We start from the raw sequence: 25,281 nt of genomic DNA on the forward strand, positions 1-25,281 counted from the left end.
TGGTAAAGGCAGTATTTGAACTCATGTTCAAATAACTGAGCATCAGGTCTTTCTTTTAAGCTTTGTGCAATATAAATTCTCTCCTGCTTCTACTAACCTGCCTCTGGAGTGTTAGTACCCATACAGCATCAGTATCAAAGATAACACGGATACATCCTAAAACAGCCCAGAAGCCACCATTTCCTCCAAATGAGTTAGCAGTTTATGTCATCTCTTTATCACATTGGTCACACTCTTGGAGCAAGAAGCACTATCATAATAACAACAATAATAATGTACTATATCAAGTCTTGATTTTTGAAGCTACAGGAAGTTACCAACTAAGCTATTTGGCACTGCTCTTACATGTAGGGAGCCCATCATAACAGCCTTTATGTCATGGCTGTCCCTGCTATTTGTCTGAGGGAAGGCTGCCAGCAGACTGCCCGCCACATGCCTCAAGTTTACAGAACTCAAGGGCAGAGCTAATCAATCTGCACACATTTTGTTTTCTGTATATACAGTTTTGTTTAACAGTTACTTTAATACAAAGTTCTAGGCATTAAGATTGCAAGCATTCTAAACATCTCTCTTGACCAGTGTTCTAAGGAGACAATCTGTGGCAAAAGATTATATACTGCTGGTTGTTGAGGAATCTAATCACAGCAAACAGACATGGAGGAAAATAAGGAAGAAAAAGTCTAAGAGTGAGTACAAACAGTGGCATTAGTAAGGTGGCCATAGGAAGTCTTTAGAATGGTGTAACAGAAGAGGGCAGGTCAGAAGGGACTCTCTAGGAGGCAGTGGGTGCCTTTGTCTGTAGGTGTCCTCCTTTTGCCCTTCCAACAAAGCTCACACTAAGGGTATTAACGCTGCTGCATTTCTGGATTGTGCCACATGGGCTTTCGAGCAACTGTCTCTCTAGGTCCAGTGTAGACAGTGAGCTGGCAAAATGTGCACTCTTAGTCAACACCACACAGAGCTCATCAATCTATAATGGTGAGGGTTGTTCCTACAGAGGCCTTGATCAAGGACTGAGGGAAAAGTGCAAGCTGCTGCCCATCAGGGATTGTCAAGGGTCTGAGATTTCACTCTCCTTGGCAACTACTACATAATCCTGCCTCATTTTCATATTGGCAGAAAACACGAGGAGGCTCCTGGACAAGAAATAAAGGACTCTGCCGCTGACATTAATATTATTAAGCAAAAGATCATCTTTGTGCAGTTTCCCAAGTCCAGATAACACAGGTTAGCATGAAGTGGGCCAGATTACACTTGAATACATAGTAGGCTGCATTTTAGGACAATAATTCGGAACACAGGAAACTCCAATCTTCTGTAACAGGTAGCAAACCTCCCTGACTGTTGCCTAACCACAGCACCATATGCATTATCCTAGGTACTCAACAAACCTGCCTTTTGTTCTAGAGGGTGGCACTATCATTATCTGTGGACCAAAGATGGTCAGTATCTCTGTATATAACACTTGTGAAAAAATGTGACACTCTGGGATAATAGTCTTTGTCCGTGGCAGCCAGAATACAAGGAAATTTGTATACAAAGTGGTTTATAAGCCATGTCTGGTACATCTTTCTACATCATAGAACTACCATTTGGAAATGTCATGGCAAAGGACTAAAAAAACATATAAAAATATTTAACATCCAATTTCCTTTTGCTGTATTAGAATTGAAAGCATCTGAACACATTTTCTGCAGTTTCAATACCCAGTGTAACTAAGAGAATATCTTGGCAGTTGCTGTTCTTTCTTAGCCCAATTTTTCTATTAGTGTATTTAGGTAATCAGAGCTATAGAAATCCTGAGATAAATACCACCTTCATTCTACAGCTCTCAAGGCTGTGCCATCTGCACTTAAAAAGCGCTACATGTGCATATGTTATGGTTGATAAGGTTGATGTGAGAAATGTAACTAAATTGTAGAAAAGAGCGTAAATATCTGTAATTTCATTTGTAAGTAGAATTTGTGAGCATACTCATTCCATCCTACAGATCAGGAAAATGAAGTTCTGGAGCATTCAGAGGCTTGAATAAAGAAACCACTGTTAAACCCTGATGTTTAAATAATGCCCAACTTTATGTTCTATGCTTACAACTGCCCTTTTTAAAATGAGCTGGATAAGAAAATGCACCCTAAAATAAATGCTTTTGAAATAGGTACTGATAACTGGATGAGGCTGAGGGGTGGAGTGGGATTTAGCCATCGATTTTAGTATCATAGTCAAAATAATCTCTGAAACCTTTCCCTGTACATTCTGCATTGCCTTGAGGTGTTGGTTATTCTAAATGGTTCGCTGGAGTAATTCAATACAAAAAGTTGTATGTCCCAGTGTGACTTGCACGGTGCCTTCCTAATGGAGTCCGCTGTAAATTTCCTGCTCTGTGTAGCAATCTCTGTTCATAACAGACACACACTTCCCTGAGTGGAGCTCATCTGGAAACACTTTATTGCCTGAGCATTTCCTAGGCACTGAGACACACAGTGTTTAGAATTTCTAGAATACTGGGAGTGGAAGGAGAATAAGAAATACAGACTAGTTGTATGTGCCCCCTAAAATCCAAAATGTAAACATGTCTTTAAAAATTTAACACTGTAATTTAAATCAACAGACTTTCTGAAGAACCATTAAAATATACTTCTTAAAATCCATGTGCAAATCACAATGTTTTGTCCAAGTCAGAGGTGGCGAACCTGTGGCACCTGTGCTGCAGCAGGCTATTTGTTATCATTGACAGCTCTCAAAGTCTCGTCAGCACTGGTCTGAGACATTTGATAAAGGGTTAAATCCACATTGTACTGTTCAGCCAGCAGCTTGCTTTATAACGGACTGAAATTACAGAATACATGAAGGTGAATGAAGTATAAATCATACAAGTTCAAAATTCCCATACTAAAAACTAGAGACTCTTCTTCCCTATCTTAATCTGTGTCACTATACCTACACCTTCCTAAACCCTTAACTTTTCTCTCCTTTTTCTTATGGTCTCTGCAGAAATGCTGCAATTCATAACCTTTCCACCCAGTTTCCTCTTGGCTGCCAAATGGAAGGAAAGAAGATGAATGATTTTAATTCTTACTGTTGTGCTGCCTGTTGTGACTCCGTTGCCAACTAGTCTGGCTGCATCCCTGGTTGTAGGACACTGAATTCATGGGAAATTTTCACATGGAGATTACTGGGTTGGGAGGAAGGCCAGTGTGCAGAAAGACTTACTTCTCATGCAGCAAGATCAAGGTCACACAACAGGGCAATAAGCATGGGCACACACACTTCTGCTTCTGACAACAAGATGAGTGGGCTGATTCTTGTCCAAGACAGAAATTTGGTTAAATGCTGTTTTCATGAAGTCAACACAAATGCCCATGAGCCTATTCAAAGTGGAAGCCGGTGTGTGGACCAGTGAGGAAGAGCCTGATAAAAAGGGTTGTGCTGTGGTTTATTTTGGTCATCAATTTCTCAGGCTTGAGCAAAGTTAAGAAATGAGCTAGTTTGGTGAGATACAAAAACAGTATCCCAAGGGAGAGGAAAGAGCCAAGGACAGTACTAGGAGGAGAAAGAGAAGGAAAGGTCAGTGTACGGAACAGCAACTGCAAAATGAGTAGGCTTTCATAACCAGAATTTTCAACTTTTCTTCCTTCATGGTTGCTGGAGATGAACAGAAACACAAACACACACATGTCATGACCAATAGGACATAGGAACGTTAGGTGTTTGAAATGATAGGTTGTTTACCCTGTAGAAAGTATACAAAGCAGAAAAGAAAAAGAAAAGCAAAGGCAATACACAAAGACGATGAACTAAGAGATAGAAAAGTTAAACAATAATAAGTTAGGGATTTGGTATGGGGTTGTTCCTGGTAAGGAAATAATATAGGAATCAAGGCATGGGCATTTTCTTTGGCATGGATAAACATTTTCCTAATGAAAATTATTAAGGATTTTTTTTGTTTTGTTTTGTTTTTGTTTTTGGAACCAGGGATCAAACTCGGGTCCTTGCACTTGCAAGGCAGGTGGTGGAACCACTGAGCTAAATCCCCAGTCCCATTAAAGATTTTTGAACATTGAATTGTGCTGGCAGAAGGCAGAAGGCAATCTTCTTAAACCCAACTTGAAATACAGTGTAAGATCTGCTTTCTAAGGTCTTTGCAAAACATCTGTATACACGAGAGTCGTATTTCTATGATCTCTGTAAAATCATGAAAGCAAATATTTTCATCTTGGAGTCCAGAACCCCAAGTCAGTTTAGATGTTTAATAACAAAACCTGAATTCCTGCCTATCTTGTATACATGCATTATACGCATGAAAAGTAATAAAACACACAAACCCGTGGTCAAACCGAAGAAATGCAAATCAGAAAACCTCAGGTCTTGACCAAAAATGCTGGTTCTAGGTAGTAAGTTTAGTAAGCTTGCTGTGAGAGAGAAGAAAAAAAAAAGGAAGAAGAGGAAGAGGAGGAAGAGAGAGGGAGGGAAAAGGAGGGAGAGGGGAGAGAAAGAGACAAACAAAGACAAAGAAAAAGAGGAGAAAAAAAGGAAGAGGAAGACTCATGTGTTTACATTTCCTTTTATCTACCTTCCTATACAACTGTCCCCTCCGGCCCGCTCTTTCCATTTCTGTCCACCACTCTCCCCACCACTCCCATGCTAACTATTACATGTTTTAGTGGTATCTTGCGCTCTGTTTCCCTGCTGCATGTTCTCTCTCTCCTCCACCAGCTCTCTCCCTTTTCTTCTCTCCTCTGAGGTGGAACACACGTGTATGCACGGCATAAACACAAGCACACAGCTGTCCTGACTCTTTCTGGCACTTCCCAGTGATGGACACTCCAAACATTTAGCACAGCATGAGGAAATGTTGGTGCAAAAATGAGGAGCTCTTCACCTGCAATGATACTGAATCATAAACAAGCTCTTTTCAAGGCAGGAGTTCTGGCACAGAGGCCTGGATAGGAGAGTGGGATTCTCTTCTTAGAAGGCAGAGGAAGATAACTTCTGAGATGCTAGGTGGCAGTGTTAACTCACTCACAGGCACACCTACAGCTTGCCAAGTCACACATATAATTTGTTTTGAGCGAGACGCACATAAATGTGGAGAACTCTTAGAGATGGGCTGAAGCCAGAAAAATAAGTTGCCGTGACTGTCCATGAAGGAGTTCATAAACATGGAAAGCCAGTAGTCATTTCTTTAAAAGGACTCAGCTGAGACAGCTGATATTTAAAGACTCTGCTCTGTGATTTCAGCATCAAGATTTCAAAGCAGCACTGTCTTTTAAAAATATGACACTGGTAGAGTTAAACCCGACGTTTAATATTTTTTCTGTTCCACCTGAATTTCCTCTCTGAGTAGATGTGATTGTATTCATAGTAACAAAAAAAAAAAAATTCTGAACACCAGACATCATTGATAACGAAGGGATCTTGTGGGAGGGTTGCCTTTCTCTTTTCCCAGCTGATCACCACCAGAACATTTCCTCCATCCCCAGATTGCCCCAAATAATACACTTGCACTTTCTTTTCTTTTACGTTATTGCCAATCACCTGGACTCGTGGACTTATGCCTATAAATCTCAGACATGCCTGTTTTTCCTGGTCAGCTTCATTTCCTCATTTTCCTTTGGAAGATTTTGGTAGACTGTTAATGGAACAGTGGAATAATTTTGTGTCTTTCTCCACCATCTATTAACCGCTGAGATAAAAAGCAGTCATCCTAAATACAAGTCTGAGCATTACTCTTCTCTATCAAAGTGGGATGGAAGCAACTTATATATAGGATTAAGTCCACACATCTTAAAGGGACATAGAAGGACTTTTATGACCTAGCCTCACTCATCTACCTTTTTCTTTCCCTGTACATCCTTCTCAACATGGTTCAGCACAGGCACACTGTCCCTTGGGACTCTCTTTATGTAACAAATCATACCTCCCACTTCCAAGCCTTTCACAAAATGATCTTTCTGCGAGGGGCAGTCTTTGTTCCTTTACCTATCAGACAAACACCTATTCATCAACCTGCTATTCATTGCTCCAAAACCCCAGGGCAAATATCACCTCCCTGAACATTTCTGTCCAGTTTGTCAGGTGTAGTTAACTGCTTTCTGCTCTGTGCTTGCAGTTATAGATAGGTATAAAGAGAACTATAAACTTCACCATTACGGACAACATCTCCAGTTTGCAGTGACTGTCCCTTCTCATGTCTCTTTCAATGAACTACAAACCCCTCCAAAACAAAGGTGGCAACTTAGTCACAAATATTTCTCCAAAGATTATGGCAAAAGGGCTATGCTATATCAGTGTTATATAAAGGGTTAGGTAAAATGTAGATGATACAGACTGACTGGTTTTCAGTATTTGAGCTCAAATAAGCATCTGACATTTGGTTGCCAAAAGAATTTTGCAAAGTATAATGAATGGCATTTCTGAGAGTCAGCATTTGAGGACTAGTTACTTGAGCAGTGATCTGCCCTTTTGAAGACTATTTCTCAAGACTACATTTTTGAGGTGCATTAACATAAAAATGTATTTAAAATGATCCTTATTCTGAAAGTTCATTTCTTTATATGGTTATACGTTTTCTTTTTGTATTTTCTAAATATTTTTTCAAACTTTTCATTCATAAGACAAAGAAAATTATTTTTCAAATCACAAAATAATCCTGTCTCAAGTTAACTGAAAAAAATATTGTGATAACTCAGAAAATAACTGTTTCATTTGCTCAAAGAAAAATCTTTGAGCCCTTCCTGTGTACAGTTCTTAGAGCAATCAACAATAGATATAAAAAGGCTTTGCTTTCTCAAACCTCACTTTAACTAGGTTGAGAATAGTGTTTCTCAACTAGTCATGATTTTCCGTCATGAAGGCTTTTGTCATTGTCTAGAGATACATCTAATTATCACATGTGGTTCTCCTGGCATCTTGTGTGCAGGGCAAGAGACACCACAAATACCTTACAGTATAAAAGAAGGCCAGCATTGTGGGAGAAGTTCAAGCCTGGCTGGGCCAGGTGCACCACACTCCTCTCTTCTGAGCAAACTTGAAGACCTCTCTGAGGCTGAGCTGACTTCTCCAAGTGCGTAGAGTCTGGGTCTAACAGGCTGTAACTCTGCCCCTAGTCCATGACTCCTTTGCCGCACCCAAGAAAAATCACCCCACCGTATGTCTAGCCAATAAGGTATCGCTCCTCCCATGCTCCTCCCCTATGGTTGTCCACAAGTAAGCTGTATGAGCCTGTGCATTTCCTAAATAAAGCGGAAGCATTCCAGAAACCTCCCTGGAGTCTGCCTGGTGATTACGCGCCTTAGCCTCCCAGTCTGAACCCCTAAACCAAACTCCACAGACCAAGCAGCGGATGACAAGGATGGCACAGAATTATCCAGCATAAAATGCTACTACTGCCTAGATTCAGAACCTTGTATTATGCAATAAACAAATAGTATAAAGCATTATATGTGTGTGTGTGTATTTGTATACATAGATACTAGAAGTTCATAAGTGCAATAATGAAATGCTGCAAAATAGAAAGAACAAGCTGGGCATGGTAGTGCACTCCTGTAATCCCAGCACTTGGGAGGCTAAGGCAGGAGGATCACTGTGAGTTCAAAACCAGCCTGGGCTACACAGTGAGTTCCAGGTCACTCTCACTACATAGTGAGACCATTTCTTAAAAAAGAAAGAAAAGACAAAACCAAAATAGAAAGAACAAAATGACTTCCTTATGAGGGTTATCACACAAAGCTCCTGTGTTAAAATGGCATTGATGCAGAGATGATAATGAAAGAAAGGAGAGTCCTACTATACCATGGCACAAAGAGACTCTGTCATGTGGAAGGAATAGTAAGAGCCAAGTGCACAAAGAAAAAATAGGTTTCATATGTTTGAGAAATAAGATGACCATAGTGGGGGAAGAAAGTAAATGAGAGGACAAGTAGGAGAAAAAGTCAGTTGTGAGGCTGGAAGGAAATTACAAAAAGCATCTCAAGCTATGGTGAAGATGTTAGTGCCTACTCTGAGCAAGATAGGGAGACTCTGAAGGGTTTGTAGCAAGGAGGTCCTGATTTAATTTCTAAAGATCGCCTTTTGTGTTTGTCTGTCTGCTATGTGGAAAGAGACTATAAAACATGGCAAAGGGAGAAAAAAAAAGAATTTGGTTATTGCAGTAGTCCAGGATAAAGATTTTGGTTTGTACTGAAATGGTACCAATAGAGTAGAAAAAGATATTAAATTCTGGATTCATTTTGAGATACAAAATATAGGATTTGCTGGTGGCTAGAATGTAGGTATAAAAAAAAAGGAGTCAATTTTATTTCAGAACTTTTAGACTGAACAATGGGAAAAATGAGGTCACCATTTACTTACAAAATGGAATGATTGAGGAAAAGTAAGAAGATAAAAGATCAAAGGTTCAAGTAAGGCTTTTGGACAAAAGGACTGTTTGTCCTTTGTATAAACAAAGTAGGCTATAGGGATGAGTTTCCTGCTGATGGCATATATTTTCAAATATCTCAAATGAGATCAGCCAGGGACTATAGATAATTAAGAGGGAAAATCTGAGTCTTACTTCCCTCCAAATTTCAGAGAGTTTGGAGCAATGAAGGACATCCAGCCTGTGGGACTAAAATGATCACTGATTAAGTTAATCAGAAAATCAAGTGACATAAGTACTGTATGGTTCCCCATAGACCAAGAATGATATCAAAAAGAGAAGTAGTAATGAAGTGTGCTAAGTGGTTTTGATAGATCCGGACTATCATGTGTTGTATCTAGATGTTTCCCCAAAGCCTCATGTACTCATAGATTGGGCTTTTCAGGGCTGTCTAGATCTAGGGCATGTGGTACTGGGATTAAGGGTCTATGGTATTAAATTGATTGGAATTACAACAGTTCAGGTGTGGATAATGGAAGTGTCACCCTGGGCGTGGGTATTACCAATCAATAAGCTTATAGTCCGGGCAGAATGTAAAGGGAGAGAGGAAATTCAGGCTTGTTGCTGCTGATCATTGCTCAGCACCTTCTGCCTGCCACACCATGAACTATTTCTTCTCTGCCATGCCCCTCTGCTTTGCCACCCTGCTTTGAGCCAGCTGACTAAGGACTGAAACTTCTACAAACTGAGCTAAAATAAAACTTTCCTGATTTAACTTTGGATGTTCGGTATTTTGTGTCAGCAACAAGAAAAGTAACTACGAGAATTTGGTACTAGGGTAAATGGGGCCATTGTTGTAACTGTACCTGACCATGTGGTTCAGGAGCTTTTGGAACAGGTTTCTGGGAAGAGTTTGAAAATGATTGGAGATGCTGGCTGAAGAATCATGCCTGGAATGCTGAAAGCTGAACTTGGTGAGAAATTCTGGTGAGAGCTCAGAAGACAAGAATGGTGATAGAAATACTGCTGGGGAAGACCAGGCTCAGGAGGTTTCTATTGGAAAGAAGAAATAAATTGGCTGTTGGATTCCAGACCATGCATTTTATGCTTTGGCAGTAAATTTATCTGCATTTTTTTCTTGTCTAGAGACTGTCTGAGATTAAGTGTGGTGGACTAATTAATCTGATGAAAGAAATTTCAAGGCAGTCTAATGTTGAGCAGTGGCATTGTTACTTTTGGGGACTTTTAGCCAGATCTATGTTGAGAATCAAGAGTAAAGGGCCTAGAAGAATGATATAAAATATTTTGAGTTTGGCCAGAAAGGAAGTTCCAGTAAAGTTGTGGACTGCAAAGATGGAGTAGAGGAGAACTTGGTTGTTGAAAAGGAATAGGAGAATAGAAAAGATGGCCTGATGACATCCTAAGAAACAGGGGGACTCTACCTTTTGCAGTTTCAAAGATTGCAAAGGTGAAAGACTTTTCTTTGGGATGAGAACCTCAGAACCATGTTCCAGAATGGTGGCACGCTAGAGAATTTGTTCAGAGTGCTCAGCAATCCAGGGACTTGAACCCTTCAACCAAGAGAGAAGGAAGCCTGGTCACTGCTCCAGCTGGCAGCAGACTTTGGCGTCATCCACATGCTGGACAGAGGAGCATGAAGAATGCAAGAGTTGTGGGATCGGAAAGGATTCCACCGAGATTTCAGAAGAAGGCCTGGGCAGCCAGGCAGTGTGCCCCTGAGAGGGCAGTGTGTGAAGTTGTGAGTGTGAAGCCAAGGATGCGTTAGAGACTTCAGAAGGTTGGAGAAGCCAGGAATGTGGGTCATCTAAGGAAAGTCACAAGGAATGAGCAGAATCAGGCCAAGAGAGAAGCCACAGGAGATACAATCACTGGACGCCCCGTTGGGGTAGAGCCACCCAAGGCCTTTGGAGTTCACATCTTGCCACAGATTGCACCACATGGTGGACATGGAACTATGGGACTTGATATTTACCCCGCTGGATTTTGGTCTTGTTTTGGTCCCATTCTTTTCTAATCTTCTATTTGGAATGGTAATGCTTACCTTGTGCCATTGTATGCTGAAAGTGTTTAACTTTCTTTTTATTCATACAGAGGGTTGCAACTAAGAGTTTGCCTTACCTCTCAGAAGAGACTTTGGGCCTGGACTTTTCAGCCATACTGAACCTGTTAGGGCTTTGGCAACTCTTAGAGATGGATTAAATGCCTTTTGCATAAAGGGATGCTTATTAGTTGTGGGGGGGCGCAGGAATAGAATGTTATGGCTTATGTCTAGTTGACCCCCCCAAAGCCTCATGTGTGTATAGTGGTGCTTTTCAGAACTGCCAGGATATAGGGTATTTGATACTGGCATTAAGGATTTGTGATAGCAAATTAGTCCACTGGTTGAAATTAGTATAATTCTGGGTGGCACCACTTAAAATGGTTGTAACCTGGATGGGATAAAAGTGAAAGGCAGGCTGGTGGCTGGCTGTTTGCTGCTTGATGCTCACAGCTCTCTGTCTCCCACACCTTAAACTATTTCTCCTCTGTGACGCCCCTCTGCCATGTCAATCTTCCTAGAAACCAGGTGACTATGGACTGAAGCCTCTACAAACTGAGCTGAAATGAGCCTTTCCTCCTTTAACTTGTGGGTGTTAGGCATTTGTCCTAGCAACGAAAAAAGTAACTAAGACACAGATATTAATGACTAAGAATTTACTATTGGATTTAGCAATGTGAAGATAAATCACTGGTTTCCAGAACAAGACACAGAAACAAAAGCATGAGTGGAATCATTTAAGGGAGATAGTATATTGTTTATGAAAGAGAGCGAGAAAGAGAGAGAGAGAGAGAGAGACAGAGAGAGAGAGAGAGAGGAAGGAGAGAGAGGAGAGAGAAATGTTAATAAAAATGTTAACAAATAATATTAGTAAAAAGGAAAAGAATACAATGCATAGAATTTAGGACAATGGTTACCTTTTCTCCAGAGAAGGCAATGGAATGGAACAGGAATGTAGAGGCTGATGAAGCAGAACTGGTAATGTCAACACTTCTTAAGTTGGCATATTATGCTTCCTGATGTAAAATGTGCAGCATATAGTGTTCTGATGAATCAAAGTTAACTACCAATACTTACAAAGTAGAAAAGAAATTCATAGAATTGGAGTCAGTGACCATGGATATCTCTCTTGATGAGTTTGTAGGAAGTGGGCTAATGGTTAGAGGCTCTCCAAAATTAAAGCCTTCTATATTTGGGCTTGAGATGAAAGAAACACTATGCTATCACAAATGTCTCGATGCTGATGGGAATGCAGAATTAAGAAACTGAGTAGCAAGTATACACAAGTTGATGAAATCAGGACTCTAGGTTTTGAAATCCGGATTCTCTGCTATCAACACACACTGCTTAACTTTTTTTTTTTTTATTGAGTTTATTGGTACATTTAGGGATACAGTACAGTTACATTCATTGTTGGGATCATGTACCTTTACATGGCAAGTCTTGATTCTCATTTTTTTCCCCTTACCTCTGCCCTCCCTTCACCCCCTCCTCCCCTCCCCATCTACAAACACTTTATTTTCATCTTTTCATTCTCTCACATTTTTTTCTTTTCCCTTTTTGTTCTTCCCCTACGTATCACACCTTCCCTACACCTTTAGCTCCTTTCCTCCCATTTCTAAATGTCAGTAATCTTATTAGAATCTTATGCATTGTTGCAGAATATTCACACCAGGGAAACTATTCGGTATTTACACATGTGGGACTTATTTATTTCACTTAGGAGTATATCTTCAATATGTATCCATTTTCCTATGAATGAATCTATTCTCTCGCTCTTTATGGCTGAGTAATATTCCATTTTATAGAAAAACCACAACTTCTTTATCCAGTTTCCAACGGATGGGCAAATAGGTTGTTTCCAAGATTTAGCTATTACAAACTGTGCCGCTATAAACATGGGTGCACATACTTCTCTGTGATATGATTCTTTTAGTTCTCTTGGAAAGATACCCAACAGAGGGATGGCTGGGTCAAATGGAACCTCCAGTCCAAGCTCTTTGAGGTATCTCCATATTGATTTCCATAGTGGTTGCACTAGTCTGCACTCCCACCAACAATGGAGGAGGGTTCCTTTCTCCCCACAACCCCGCCAACATTTGTTATTGTGTGATTTCTTGATAGCAGCCATTCTTTGTGGGGTGAGGTGGAATCTCAGTGTTGTTTTCATCTGCATCTCTCGAATGACCAGTGATGTGGAACATTTTTTCATATATTTTCTTGCTGCTTTCACTTCTTTGTATGAGAAATGTCTGTTCATTTCGGATGCCCATTTTTGGATCGGGTCTTTATATTTGGGGGGACTGATTGTTTTGAGTTCTTTATATATCCTTGATAATAGTCCTTTGTCTGAGGTACAGCTGGTAAAAATTTTTTCCCACATTGTAGATTGTCTCTTAGTTCTGCTAATGGTTTCTTTTGAAGTACAGAAGCTTTTTAGTAAGATGAGATCCCAGTTGTTGATTCTTTCTGCTAGTTCCCGTGCTACTGAGGATTTGTTCATAAAGTCTTTTCCTATACCAATGTCTTCCAGAGTTCTGCCTAACTTACTTTCCAGCAAGTTTAATGTTTCTGTTTTAATATTTAGATCTTTAATCCATTTGGATTTTAATTTAGTGCATGGCGAAAGATAAGGGTCTAATTTTAATCTGTGACAGGTTGATATCCAGTTTTTCCAACACCATTTATTAAAGAGGCTATCTTTCCTCCACTGAGGATGGTGAGCTCCTTTGTCGAAGATGAGGTAGCTGAGTACATCTGCATTTGTTTTTGTGTCTTCCAGTCTGTTCCATTGATCCTCAGGCCTATTTCTTTGCCAGTACCATGCTGATTTTATCACAGTGGCTTTGTAGTATAGTTTCAAATTGGGAATTGTTACACCTGGTGCCATGTGACTGTTGCCTATAATGGCTTTTGCTATTCTAGGTCTCTTGTGGTTCCAAATGAATTTTTGGATTCTTTTTTCTAGTTCTGTGAAATATAGTGTTGGAATTTCAATTGGCATTGCATTGAATGTATATAGCAGTTTCGGTAGTATGGCCATTTTCACTATGTTGATTCTTCCTACCCAGGAGCAGGGGATATCTTTCCATTTTTTTATATCCTCTTCGATTTCTTTTTTCAGAGTGCTGTAGTTTTCAGTGTAGAGATCTTTTGTTTCTTTTGTTAGATTGATTCCTAGATACTTCATTTTTTTGGATGCTATTGTAAAAGGAATTTTTTCCCTTATTTCTCTTTCTGTCTGTCTGTTATTTGTGTATAGAAAGGCTATTGATTTTTGGGTATTCACCTTGTATCCAGATACTTTACTGAATCTGTCAATTAAGTCTAGAAGTTTTTTGGTGGAGTTTTTTGGATCTTCAATGTAGAGTATCATATCATCAGCAAATAATGATAGTTTAACTTCTTCCTTTCCTATCTTTATTGCTTTAATTTCTTTCTCTTGTCTAATTGCTGTGGCTAATGTTTCCAGAACTATATTGAAGAGAAGTGGCGATAGTGGGCATCCTTGTCTTGTTCCTGATTTTAACATGAAGGTTTTCAGTTTTTGGCCATTCAATATGATGTTGGCTGATGGTTTTTCATAAATAGCCTTTATTAAATTGAGGTATAGACCATCTATTCCAATTTTTTGCAGGGTTTTTATCATGAATGGGTGTTGAATTTTATCAAATGCTTTTTCTGCATCTATTGAGAGGATCATATGGTTTTTGTCCTTGACTTTGTTAATATAATGTATTACATTCACTGACTTTCGTATGTTGAACCACCCTTGCATCTCTGGAATAAATCCGACTTGGTCATGATGGATGATCTTCTTAATAATCCTCTGTATTCTGTTTGCTAGTATCTTATTAAGGATTTTTGCATCTATATTCATTAAGGAGATTGGTCTGTAGTTCTCCTTTTTGGTTGTATCTTTCTCTGGTTTGGGAATCAGAGTGATACTTGCTTCCAGGAATGAATTTGGAAGTATAGCTTCTCTTTCAATTTCATTGAAAAGTTTGAAGAGTAATGGTAGTAGTTCTTCTCTAAATGTCTTGTAAAATTCAGCAGACACACTGCTTAACTTTTAACTTGTCCTTGTTGGACTTCATGTTGACGGAAGGCTTTCTCTAAGCAGCTAATTTCCAGCTATAGATTTCCTTCCTTTCTATCATATACCCAGTACATCATTGAAAAGTTTGAAGAGTAATGGTAGTAGTTCTTCTCTAAATGTCTTGTAAAATTCAGCAGACACACTGCTTAACTTTTAACTTGTCCTTGTTGGACTTCATGTTGACGGAAGGCTTTCTCTAAGCAGCTAATTTCCAGCTATAGATTTCCTTCCTTTCTATTTCATATACCCAGTACAAATGAAGGAAATTCTTTCTTCTGTGTATCACTTCCAGAAGGATTTCTAGTGGTTTTGCTTGAACAGTGTTCCTTAACTAGCAAATCTCAGTTGCATGCTAATGCCTATGGCTAGGAAACAGCATTTTGTAACACAATATAGAGTGTGTGGTGCAGCTAACTACCAAAGCACAGTTCTGTCCACTGTAAAGGTGACTGAGTTCTAAAGACAGAAGTAAAATACAACTTATGAAAATATCACTCTGTAATAACAGAGGTAGCTGCAAGAGTGAAAAAGAAATTTGATTTTTTTTTTTGTACCAGGAATTGAACTCAGGTCCTTGTACTTACAAGTCAGGAGTAGGCACCACTGAGCTAGGTCCCTGGCCCTCAATCTGTTTTGGATGGAACATGACATATTCCATTTGCCCAAATGTGAAGATTGACTCTTCATATCTCAGTATGGATTTACTTTCATGAATTCACCAACTTGAATTTAAAATAGTCACAAAGAATTATATCTGTTCTGAGCTTCCACAGACCTGTTTTTTTGGTCATTATTCCCTGAACAATATAGTATGGCAACTTTTTACATAGCATTTTTATTGTATTATAAGTAATCTAGGGATGATTCTTTTTCTCATTGATTTATTGGTACCATTTAGGTATACAGTACAGTTACATTCATTATTGGGATCTTGTACCTTTACATGACAGGTCTTGGTTCTCATTTTTCCCTTTATCCCTGCCTTCCCTCTACCCCCTCCTCCCTTCCCTATTTACAAATACTTTATTTCCATTTTTTCATGTTTTTGTTTTCTTTTAGGGATGATTTAGAGTATACAGAAAAATGTGTATGGATTCTATGCAAATCCTTTATGCCATTTTATATAATGTACTGGAGTATCCATGGATACCAAAATCCTGGACTCCTGAGAGAGCACTGAACCAATCTCCTATGGATAGGGAGAAACAAGAAAACTTTATTCTGTTTGATTCTATTCTGATTTATCCCTCACTAAGAGGAATAGGAGATTGGTATACAAATTCAGTTTTTGTCATGGGAGAATTTAGTTCACGTAACATATCACAGATGAAGGAATCCTTTTCAAAGAACTATAGGGAAATAAAAGAAATAATATGGAATCTGAAGATATGAAGAGAATGACAAACATATTTTTGCCAGAATAGAGACTTTCTTTAGGCCGAATAGAGAAAAGTAAGAGGATTCCTGTAGCTGTGCAGTATCTACTAGAAAGATGTGCTTTTTGGGAGAAGAAAATCCGTACATATATATGTGTGTGTATGTAAACAATGAAGAAATAATTCATCGAGCACTATGTTAATTGAAAATTTCAAAGTCATATGAATTCTGATTAGTTATTGGCGCAAGAGCAAAAACTATTTTCCTTTGAAGCCACTCAGATAGAAGCATCTTAGGAAGTTCTGTAAGAGCCAAACAGTATCTTTTATCTCAGATTGCAAGTTAACATAGTTTAAGATGAATATAGATTTATGAAGCTGGCACAGGAAATGTGAGTGATTATCCTTTATATTTTCCCCTTTAGGTCAAAGAGCCCAGTTTCCAGATACGGTTTTGTTACATTTATTCGGGTAGTTACAGGAACGCCCACGCTGGCAACTTCCTATCTTCCCAGTTTTCTAGATTTACAACAGCTGAAGACTGCCCTGAGAGAGTTTCTGGCATTTTCTGAGTTCCCTGCCTTTATTTCTGGCACCCACTATTATCCATGCTTTACCTGCTTTCTCCTACCTATTTCCCTCCCAGCCACACTTTCTCCGTCAGTTTGTTCCTAGTAGCACGTCTTGTCAAAGTTTCAAAAAGTTGCAACCCCCATGAATAGCGTGAATGGAAACGTGCTTGCAGCACATAAAGAAGGAAGGGAGGCCCAGTGCCCCGTGGAAACAGATATGGCTGAAGAAGGTCAGAGTGGAACCAAGTTTGGGGTGCGAAAAATATATTCACACATATCATAAATTTGAATTGCAAATAGAAGTCACTAGCTTTATTCAAAGATCTATGAATTGGAAGCATCACGTTAATGGTATAAATAGAAAACCGGTCCAGGTTTAAGATACAGTTGTCAAGCACTTTCCTCGCTGGCGGCATTTTTCAGCCTGGCATACGCAACAGACAGGTGCTTTCTGAAAGTGAGCTTATGGCCCTGTAGCTCGCAGTGTAAACAATTATTATAGAACCTTCTTTTGGTTTTCCTTACTCCTTCATGAGGTTCTGTCTGTGAAAGCCTTCATCAAATGCCAAAGGCTGCAAACTAATATGTCTGGTTCCAGCCCTTTGTAAAATGCTTCTGTTTATTTTTCCAATAGCCCCCCTTTTGTAGTCACGCCAGGCTAAGAAATGTTGGGGGAGGGGGAGGAAAAAGACCAGGAAAGAGAGAGGTCACACATTTTAAGCCATGTGGGGTTTTTTTATTGTTATTTTTGAAGCCTGTTTAGCCCAGAGACAAATTGTACATTTACCACAAGTCGCTGGGACCTAACGAGCTCCTAATGTGTCCCATACTTCAAGGTTTTTCAGAGCAGGCCAGTAACTTAGCAACCATGGCTAAACCTCGCCAGGAATAATCATTATTTGTGTTGCAGCTTCAGGCTTTGTTCCCCACTGTAGGTTTCTTTCTTTCTTCCCTCCTTCCTGTTGTTTTTGAAAAAGGACCCCAGAACAAGAAAGAACAGCCAAGGATAGGAAGGGAGAACTTTCCTTCTGTTTCTCTAGGTCACAGATAATTTGCCTGGAGCACTGGCCTGAGATTGGAAGCTATTTCCCTCCTGATCACTTGTAAATGTAGTGGGAAAAGTTTGGGTGTTTATACCCTGTGAAAGCCACAGTGTGTCTGATACCTACTCAAAACCAGTAAATTCAACTTTTGCAGTTTTGGCAGCTTAGAAATCACCATGAGATTTCTTTGATGCCAAAAATAATTTATTATTGCCAGTGTAGAAATTTGTGATATAAACTGACCATTGGTAGCTATTTGTACGGTTAATGAGCTAACCAAGTTTGTCCAGCATCTTCATTACAGTCCACCTTAGTTCTTTTCTGCTGAAGTATTATAAAACCTATCATCCCTTCGTTATGAATGGTCTTTCTCTCCGCAGTTCCTCAAAAAGCAAAATAAACACGAACATCTCATGAAAACGATGGTTGTAAAGTGAAAAAATCTAAGACAGTGTTGGGTCAGACAACAAAATTTATCAGAAAATAAAATTTGCTTTGGGGTAAGCCATAACAAGTACGGAGATTTCTAAAAAGTCCTGCAGACGTTATTCAGGAGCTTCCAAGAGCCACGAGGTAAATCTTGTTCCGATTCCACAGAGTGATCCATGAACCTTACAAATGTCCTTCTGGAAGCCATGAAAACAGAAGAGAAAAATGTGCTATCATTATAAATTTTTGTTTAATTGCATTTTTTTTTCAGGTCAAGAAACTAAGCTAGAACACCTCTTATTTTACATCAAGTTTGAAAAGGTAAATAATAAAATATTGTGGGTTCAGAATCACTGAGCTGCAGCACTCACTCTGACTATGGATTACAAACCCAAGTCTGTACCTCAGGTGATGGACTGGTGATCTGCCCTTAAATTGGAGTAGGCCCAGATATTCCCTGTAGTCTTAATACTCTATGATTTTATTGAAAAGGCAGAGCGAAAGGGCAGGATGATGCATAATGCTGTGAACAGTTCTGAATGAACCGTCTCAGAGATGAATTCTAATTATTTCTTTCTTTTTTTTCTTAAAAGAGAATAATTATAATTGTTTTCATTGCAGGCAGGTGCTCAGGGGACCTTGATAATTAATGCATTCTAACTTCTCTATTAATAATTTAAAGGATAGATACATTGTAAGGTTTGATGAATAAAAATGGATCTTGCAGATTCTCATGAAAAATAAGCTTTGGTGAATGCTCATACCTGATTTTCGTAAACACACACACACACACACACACGCGTGTGTGGTTTGCAGTAATCTCTACTCTCATGTAACCATTTAGATGAGAAACAGTTTAATCAGTGATAGACTTTTTTTTTTCTTTCTGGACATAATACATATTTATATGTGGAAGAATAATGCATAGAAGGTGAGCTCAGTGGGCAGTCGAAGACAAGGACAAGTCTGAAAGAAGCTTAGGACTAGATGCAAAGAGAGTTTCTAATCTTGGATGAAACACAAAAGGGAAGTTGGACATAGTACAGAAATGGGGTTTTCCCAAGAAGCTTGGTGAAAGGGATCTGAACCTTAGAATGATTTCAAGGTTAGGTATTGGCAGAGGGGCTGTCAGCCAAAATGTCCTGAAATCTGAGCAAAGCTAATAAAATCTCCACTTATTTGGCTCAGATGAAGTTGTTCATGTCCTTGCAAAATAGTCCTTTTGCACAAATACGAGGAGTGTAAATTGTAACTGTAGTCTACATGAATGGTTGTGTACCATATGACTTTTTGGAGATGACATTTACATGCATCACACTGTGTAACTGTTTACCTCTGGAATCTGTGAAAGACAGGTTTAATAGCTTCACTCTCTTTAGACAGTCTATCTCAGCGTGTTGGTAGAGTCACCACTGTTTACTCTGAGGAGGGTTGGCGAATGGGGCATACTCCTCTGATGATGGGGAAAAATTGAAAAGACTCCTGTTCTGAAAATGATAGATAAGAGCAAGTGCTACCAGCTCTCTGGAAATGATGGGAATAATGCTGTGTGGCCACACAGAAAAGAAGCAAAGAACTAGGAAGGTAGAGGAGAGGCTGCTGGAAGGGAGATGTTGGATGTTTATCATAGAGCTGCGTAATGAACCTAGCATGATTATTCTTCAAGATTATTTATACTTTAAACTACAAGTTGAGGAGAGAATTGACAGTTGTATAGGAAACCAGTGGCGATACAGAGAGAAGCCGGGTGTTTGGCTCAGTGGTTCCACCGCCTGCCTTGCAAGCACAAGGGCCCGAGTTCAATCCCTGGTACCAAAAAAACAAAACAAAATGAGATACAGAGAGAAGTTGGAAGTTAAAAGATTGAAATTTAATGTAACATACAGAGGTTTAGCTCAGGTAAAAAATGTTTAGGTTTACACATAACCAACATTCTACACTCTGGGATGTTGTAGTCTGGTTGGGGCAGGAGAAACCAAAGGAAAAAGATCAGAATGAACTTTCAACTGTCTTCCTTTCTTTTCCTTTGTCAAAGACAAATTCAGAAAAAAAAAAACAAAACAGAAATATAGTTTCCTCTTCTGAATTTACTGAGAAATATAACAAGAATATGAAAGGAAATTGCTATGAATTTTTATGAGGCAAAATAAATATATTTATCCCCTTGGGTTAAAGAGATTTTCTTTGGTTACCACCCCTAAGTTATTGGGGAGGAGGATTAGTTTCAAATATGATCCTCCAAGGACAGTATTCAAATCATATTTATTTTAGAAAGAAACTCTACACTTGATCTTAGCCAAAAGGCCGAGAAGCGATTAGAAAGAAACTCTAGATGCTGGCTGTATGTGGTTTGCTTACAGAGTGACCCCTACTTTATATTAATATGTATGACGGCCACTAGTTTGAGAGTAGATTTGATTAAGTACGTCAAGTGGTATTTCAAAATAAGGTAAAGATAATTCTGTGGTTCCACTGATAGTAAGAGAAATTTTCAAATATACATAGAAAAACAAAACACAAACCAAAAATGAGCAGTACTTTATGGTAAAGAAGTGTTTAATACAATGGCTTGACCAGAAATATTCTAATAGTATTGTCCCAATAACATTGCTAGGCTTTTTAGAAACTTGTCGTCTCTCTCTCTCTCTCTCTCTCTCTCTCTCTCTCTCTCTCTCTCTCATCTCTCTCTCTCTCTCTCCCTAGTCCCTTCAGTTGAATCAATTCAGCTCAGTTTTACTTTATTATAGTGGCCTGGGAAGCATGTTGGACTTGGTCTCGGAATTCCTGGACTTACTCCTGGCTCTGCTATATACTTGCTCTTTGGCTTGTAGGAAGTAAGTTTAGTTCTGAGCCACTGTTTCATAATGTATACAATACAAGCCTAAATGAGCAGTGAGGGCCTCTCAGGTGTAAAAGCGCAAAGGAGAAAGCATCGTTTCCCAGGATGTGAGGGAAATGCCTCATGCCTATAGGGTATGAGAGTTGCTTTCACTTTGATGGCCACACAACAGTCTGCCCTAGTCACTTCTGTTGGCTCTCTCATCCAATACTCATTCTCTTTCTGTTCTGCTCTCCAGCATATTTCCTGAGCCCCTTGTTTTCTGGCTTCCTAGAGGTTTATCTAATGAGAAGCAATGACGCATTGAACCCAGAGGGCAGGAAGAAAGGAAAGCCAGAGTAACTATTTAAATAGTTCTTGGATTTGAGCAGGGAAGGCAGCAGCAGCTCTAGTTTCTGTTAGACAACCTCTTGCCTTTGGTCTCCCTGCCAAGGATGGGGTAAAGAAAATGTTCAGCTTTCACTGGGAATGCTACACTCAGGCCCATGGAATCCAGTGCACTCTGCTAGTGCCTCCAACTCAAGGGTAGTCTCTGTGTCTTGATTGTGTTGGCTTTCAGACAGCTTCATCATCGTCTTTGACCTTCCAGCTCTTTTATTTGCAGTGTAATCTATTCTTCCCACTTGAAATAACACAGTGGTTTCTGGGTTTTGCCTAGACCCTGAGTGCCGCGTAATGAAAAGTCTATGGATTTGTAGAAAGAAAACAAAAAATGGACTTGCATTTTAAATCTGCCAATTAACTGGCTAAGTGATAGTGGAGGCAGGTTATATCATCTCTTTAACTAAAATTATTGGAATAATAATACGTTGCAAGATGTTTCTAAGGATTAAATGAGAAAACACATGTGAAATGGTGCCTGGAACATGTTAAGTGTCTAATAAATGTTAATTTCTTTCCTTTTATTCACTACTGGGGAAGAAAAATGAAGACCCTTAAGATAATTGTAAAAAAGTACACAACTAAGTAAGAACAACACACGAGAACAAGGGCTCTCTGAGGTACTACCTACAGCATAATCAACTACTTTGAGAAATCATAGCCTAAGCCAAATCTTAGAACTCTCCATTTCAGTCTTCCAAGCTGTCCTATAAAATAACAAAGACTGAGTGGCTTCAACAACAAAAGTTTATGTTCTTATAGTTCTGCAGAATAAAAGTCTGTGACCAAGGTACTGCCAATTTAGTTTCTGGGGAGAGACATTTTCCTGGTTACAGATGGCCACACTTTTGTTACACCTGCAAATGGTCTTCCCTGAGTGTGTACCTGCGTATGTGTGTGGTGGTGGTGGTGGGGGGATGAGGAGTCTTTTAAGGACATAAATCTTTTCAGATAAGGCCTGCCATACCCTTATAAGTTCATTAAACCTTAACTACCATTTAAAGGCCTCCTCTCAATTTTCTTATTATAAACTGAATCTTTATTGGTGCATTTTAAATATACAACACAGTTGCACTCATCATTGTACTCTTGTACCTTTACGTGACAGATCCCCCTCTCAATTTGTATTGGCATACAAACACTCAGTCCATGAAACCTCCTCTGTATACTTTGTTGTTAGGAGTTGAGGCAAGTATTTAAAGCAAACAGTAGATGTGGTTTACAATATTATTTTGCTAATATCCTTTAATCAAAATTTTTATACATTTAAAAAATTTTCAGATTTCATAAAACCAATGTGTTCTACTTAATATGTTTTGAAAGTTTGAGTTTATGTCTATAAATATAACTTTTCTACAGTTTCCGGACTCATTTTTCTGGTAGTGCTGAATTTAAATTTGAAAAAAGAAGGTCTGTTTTAACTTTGGGGGCACTGCTAACTTCCTGCTTTGTAACAACATAAAGGTGACTCAAGAAAGCTAAGCAATCTTCATTCAAAAAGAATTTCTTAGTTTCAAAAAAATTGTGCTTCCCTTTGGACATGAAACTTAATTTGACTTTAGTTCACATGCTGTAGTTACTGAAAGGAATTCTGGGATAAATTATTAGATGCTAAAATAAACACAGAAGCCAAATGCTGAGATCTAGGTGAACTTTGAGGCTTTAGAGCAAGTCAGTCAGTCATGGAAAGCTCAGGGACACATACTTGAAAATGCAGAAATATAAAACAATTTAATTTTTTAGAAATATTATCACTAACTTCATAAGATATTTTAAACACCTACTATCATTAAAATATAAATAAGTGACATTAGTATTGATCTAACTTATCATTTCTAATGTATATAATACAATATCATAACTACATTGAATTGTAAAGGCTAACATTATAAGATATGATATTTTCCATTGACTGAGTCTCCTAAAAACATCAGAAAAAATATTTGGCAGCACTGACACAAATTAGTTTCTGTATTTACCCAAAAGCTGTGAAATTCATGGTTAGATTTCCAGTGGATACCTAGAGAAATAGTAAAAAGTAATTTTTTATATCGAACCATCTAAGATATGATGAATAAGAATAATAGGTTTCTCAGATGTTTGTTTAAAGTTTTGTATTGAATTTCCACAGGTAATCTTCTGGCAAAAACATGAGTAGCCTGGTCATTGAATCTTACTTTGAAAAGTCAGTGGGAAATAACTTTCTTATGCCAAGTAACACTTGAAGTGCATCATAAGGCTCTTGAATTGAGCCTGCTCCTAATGCTATACTCAATATTACTATCCCATTTTCATCAGGAGGAAGAAAACTGAACCTGTATTCAAAAAGTACATTTTTCAAAATGTATCAGAGACCTAGAAAGGATTATTGTTTTCAATCAAGTAAGTGTATTTTCATGACTCTAACCAAGGATTGTATAGGTATACATTTATATTGAGAGATAGTCATTACTTTATTATCTATAATGATGAAAAATTTGGAAAACCTAATATCCCAAAGAATGAGACCTGTTTAGTTAGGGCATATCTATTTGTTTTGGCCCATTCAGACATCTATAGCAAAGTACCATATTCTTGGTAGCTTATAAATAACAGAAATTTAGGGTTGGGGTTTAGCTCAGTGGTGCCTCCGCCTGCCTCACAAGCACAAGTTTCCAAGTTTAATCCCGGGTACCTCCCCCTCCCCTCAAAACACCCCAGAAATTTATTTCCTACAGTTCTACATGCTGGAAGTCTGAGGCCTAAATGTCAGGTGGTTGGATTCTGGTAAGGGTCATCTCCTGGGTTGCAAACTAACATCTCATTGTATCCTCACCTGGTAGAAGGAGCAAGGTAACTTTCTATATCCCCTTTTATAGTACACTAATCCTATTCTTGAGAACTTCAAACTTCTGATTTAATTTTCCCCCATAGGCTTCCACCTCCAAATACCATTATACGGGGGTTTAGGATTTCAACCCTTCAATTGGGGGTACACAAAGTTCCTATCTGTGCATTATTCAGTGAGGATGAAATTTGAATTTGAAAGTAAATCATGGAGTAATAAAATTTTATTTGGCAGCCGTGACAGAGGTGCACATTCTCACCTTTACACAAAAAGTTTCAACATTTCTGTATTTTCTTTTATCTATGCTCTTTTCCATTATGGCTAAGAGATCACTCAGAAGTTTTGAAAATCCAAATGTACCTTCCTGGAGTCATGAAATGACAGTTCATCTCTGGGCCCATTTGACGCACACTAATCGTGTGCCTCCAAAGAAGTATTCCTCTCTGGACACTTGCAGTGCATCCTGCTTGCAATGCTCCCACAAGTATTCACAAATTTTGATATGGTAGTTACATTTAGATCTAAGGGATGCTAAAAATCTTTGCTTACCTTAGAATCCTTGTTCTCCCAATTTTAAAGTAACTGTAAGTACCTTCCCCATGTTAGAACCCACAGCCTACGAGGTAAAAAGGTGGAATGTGTAATGGTGAGATATCTGGACTCCATCCTCAGATGGTGAGGTTCAGTCCTCAAGTGTGTCGCCTACTTACTAGGAAAGACTGTTTACCTCTAGAAGTAGTTTTCTGTTCTGTAAATTGGGTCTATTGTGACAATTACATGAATATATATGTCTTAAAGAAGTGTCTGGTAGATAAAATTCAATGAATGCTATTCATTACTATTATTATCTGAGTGTTGGATCCTTTATGTATCTTCTTTACTTGTGCTGAATAATATTCTGGTTGTGTTTTTTTTTGTTTTGTTTTGTTTTTGCAGTACTGGGGATCACACTCAGGACCTTGTGCTTGCAAGGCAGGTGTGGTGCCACTGAACTAAATCCCTGGCCCTGATTTTGGTTGTACTTTGTGTGTAGAAGATTAACATTCATTTTTGATACACAGAATAATAAAAATTAACAAATCAAAACTCAAAGTTAAAAAAACTCAGAGTTTATGAGCAGCTGAGAATTTAATCAATTGTTAGCATCTTGCTTTATTAAGGATGTGCTCACAGATTTCCACTTGAATAAGTTGTAGAGTCTGGTTTTGGGCAATTGGAAATAGTGATAAGAAATCATGGCATTGCTTGATTTGTTTGTTCAACCATAAGATATAAGACCCTTATGATGAGAAGACAGTTC

At 38.7% G+C, this 25,281-nt stretch overlaps 1 protein-coding gene and 1 pseudogene across 1 annotated transcript in view; both read right to left on the minus strand.

The window, feature by feature from the left end:
* Positions 1 to 25,281, minus strand: part of Lsamp (limbic system associated membrane protein) — a 1,351,571-nt gene that overhangs the window by 995,539 nt on the left and 330,751 nt on the right. The window lies entirely within an intron of this gene.
* On the minus strand, positions 20,118 to 20,250 carry LOC117283302 (annotated as a pseudogene).

This window comes from Fukomys damarensis, unplaced genomic scaffold, assembly GCF_012274545.1.
Source record: "Fukomys damarensis isolate Sample0158 unplaced genomic scaffold, DMR_v1.0_HiC HiC_scaffold_24, whole genome shotgun sequence".
Classification (NCBI taxonomy): domain Eukaryota; kingdom Metazoa; phylum Chordata; class Mammalia; order Rodentia; family Bathyergidae; genus Fukomys; species Fukomys damarensis.